This window comes from Monodon monoceros, unplaced genomic scaffold, assembly GCF_005190385.1.
Source record: "Monodon monoceros isolate NGI ecotype Baffin Bay Population unplaced genomic scaffold, NGI_Narwhal_1 Super_Scaffold_4, whole genome shotgun sequence".
In the NCBI taxonomy this organism is placed as follows: domain Eukaryota; kingdom Metazoa; phylum Chordata; class Mammalia; order Artiodactyla; family Monodontidae; genus Monodon; species Monodon monoceros.
The window spans coordinates 72,835,426-72,838,433 of record NW_021703781.1 but is presented as its reverse complement, the minus strand read 5'-3'; the positions used below and the strand labels follow the sequence as shown (position 1 = coordinate 72,838,433).

At 48.1% G+C, this 3,008-nt stretch overlaps 1 protein-coding gene across 1 annotated transcript in view; it reads right to left on the bottom strand.

Annotated features, from left to right (window-relative positions):
• The window catches only part of TACC2 (transforming acidic coiled-coil containing protein 2), a 189,643-nt gene that overhangs the window by 167,920 nt on the left and 18,715 nt on the right, over positions 1–3,008 (bottom strand).

Here is a 3,008-nt window from a genome sequence, read left to right as displayed (position 1 = left end):
TCTCACTGCTGTGGCCTCTCCCGTTGCGGAGCACAGGCTCCGGACGCGCAGGCTCAGCGGCCATGGCTCACGGGCCCAGCCGCTCCGCGGCATGTGGGATCCCCCCGGACCAGGGCACCAACCCGTGTCCCCTGCATCGGCAGGCGGACTCCCAACCACTGCGCCACCAGGGAAGCCCCGCGGTTGTCTTTTATTTGTCTTCCCAGCAGTGTTCCTGAACCCCCCTCCCTGAAACAACACACACATCTTTCTTTGGGGCCAGATCTGCCTTCTTCTAGAGACCTGTTCCACGCATACCCTCCGTCCCTGAGGTTCTCACGGAAACGCCAGCCTACTGCTCCACACCCCTGCCTATCGGGATGCACACAAGACTCAAATTAAGAACAGGCCCTTCCTCAGGACTCCCAAAGAACAAGAGGGACGGAAATCTGGTGCCTGGTTCTGTAGAATATGAACGCAAGGGTTACCGGCAGTCTGTCCCTAGCCATTGTGGAGGCTGGCAGCCTGTAGCAGGAGAGCAGAGTCAGCAGGTAGAGAGAAGCCGAGATGAGATGCTTCCCCACCTGGTGAATTTCTCTGAACAGTTGACTGTTTGTGTTCACCCAGCTGTGTCCAGAGGGAAAATATAAAAGATGCTTCAGCTCTCAGGGACCCATATATTCCAGTGCTAACAGGAATACCACAATTAGAAAAATCTTCATTCACTTTTGCTGAGACAGAATGGGGGGAAAATAATAACACAACAATAATGATAGCACCTGTTTACTGAGCATGTACCAGGCGCTGGGCCAGGAGCTTTCTATTCGATCTTCACCACAACCCGATGAGGAAGATGCTATTTGTGTCCCTGTTTTAGAACAGAGGCTTTGAGAGGTTAAGTATTTGGCCAAGATCACACAGCAGGGGAGTCTGGATGGACCTAATTCTCTCTGACCCCAAAGCCAAGGAAAGGCATCTCTATTCTGTGCCTTCAATGGAGGCAAACAACCGGGGTTGATTCCTCACCTAAGGGGGGCCTGCGGACCCCAGGCTGGCTTGATCTCCATGCTGGCTGAACCATTCCCTGTAACGAGCGCCGCTGCCCTGTCCTGTGGGCCTCAGTCTCCTGATCTGTGACTCTAGGACAGCAATCATCCTCTAGGGCGGTATCAAGACAGTACAAACTTCACATCACGGGTAATTCAAACTCCAAGTGTTCCTGACTCTTCCGAGGAAGGTTCTTTATCTGTACAATATTACTACCTTGGGGTTCATGGTTTACAATTTTTACGTCGATAACTCCAGAATCACAAAACAGAGTGAGGGACATTTTCATATCCGGGTTCTGAATTTTTAAAATTGTAACCCAATCCCTACTTGTCTAACTGTCATGCAGGCCTCAGCTCCAAATACCTTCTGTAGCCAGGCTTCCCTTTCAATCACCCCGTTATCTGCAAATAATTTAACAGATAAATCGCCTGCTCTTTATTCCACGATCAAGGTGAAGAAATTCTGGAAAGACACTGACATGTCTAACAGCTCAGACAGATGCAAACAACAGATGGAATAGGGGGGCAGATCTTTGCCCTGACTAAAGGGGGGAGGGAACCACGTGCTGAACTTCCTCAGGCAAAGGAAGTATAACAAGGGCTCAGATTTGTCTTTGAAGAACGAAATAGGATAGACCTTTCTCACTTTTCAGGGCCACCTCTCCTTCTAATAAAGAGCTAATCTGCAGTTCTCTCCAGCAAAAACATCCCTGGATGGAGTCAAATTAAAGGCAATAGTACTACCCATGGGAATGGCACGCTGCACTTTGCAAAGTTATTTCACATCCTCTGAGTCTTACAAAATCCCTGTGTGCTAGACAGGCAGGTAAAATAATGCTTTCCATTTTTTCAGATGAGAAACAGAAGGTTAAGTGGCTTGGCCAGGTCTCCGGCCTTGAAGTCCAATACTCTTTGCATGGTAATAATGACACCCAATGCCTACATAGCACATTTTCTGGTATAACAATAGTAGCAAACTTATCACTGTAAACACTTTCTCTGTGCCACGTACCGGTAACCGCTGCTTTTCATGTTTGCTTTATGTAATTTTTTTATTACAAAAGACCTGTACATGTTTTCCCTAACCAAAAGAGATCCCAAGAGGATTTTTGCTTTTATGAAAAGAGGCAAAAAGCAAAAACAGCATTCAGCGTTTGTTTTGCAGCAAAGCCAGTATGGAGGCAGCGAGAACCCCCAGCAGCAGCAAGAGGGGCCCCGCCAAGCTCCTTCCCCGGGAACCACACTCAGCATCACAGCATCAAGTCGCCATAGCTTTGAAAGGTGCCTGTGAGCGTCTGTGCTTTATTCAATTTATTCTGTGCATCCATTAGCAAGAAATGTCCTAAGGTCATTGCTTCTTTGCTTTAAGCCATTTCAGCTTACAAAAGGTTTCCTAAGAATGCTCTACTTTCAGATAGAAGGTAGCTGGGGAAATCTGTACTATTCTTTTAAGTGTTTAACATATTTCTAAACTCCTTCAATTCTTACAACAATCCTATTTTACTGATAAGATCACAGCACAGAGAGGTTAAGCCACTTGCCCGAAATCACACAGCTTGGAAATGGTGAAGCCAGGACTTGGACCCAGACGGTTTGGCTCTAGAATCTGTGCCCTTGACCCCTCCCTACTTTATGCTGCCTCACCAAGCAGTGGAAATAGTTTCCTGTGATTCCTGCCATCTTCCTGCCACGCTCAGAGGAACTGAAACAACTGGACGTTTATGAACAATGTGATACAGAGGCCTAGAGTCAATGCCTAGAATAGCCCTGGCACAGAGAGGCATTCTAGAAATAGTTGTTGAATGTATGAAAAGTAGATTATTCCCGTTTAGTCTGGTAGCCACTTCCGCAAATCGAGGGAAGCACACTCAGTCCTTGGAGCTCTTGCTTCTGCCACATTTCCTACAGTGTCTTTGAGTCCACCCCCACCCCCCCCCCCCACCCCCCCCCCCACCCCCCCCCCCCCTCGTTTGTTCTCCG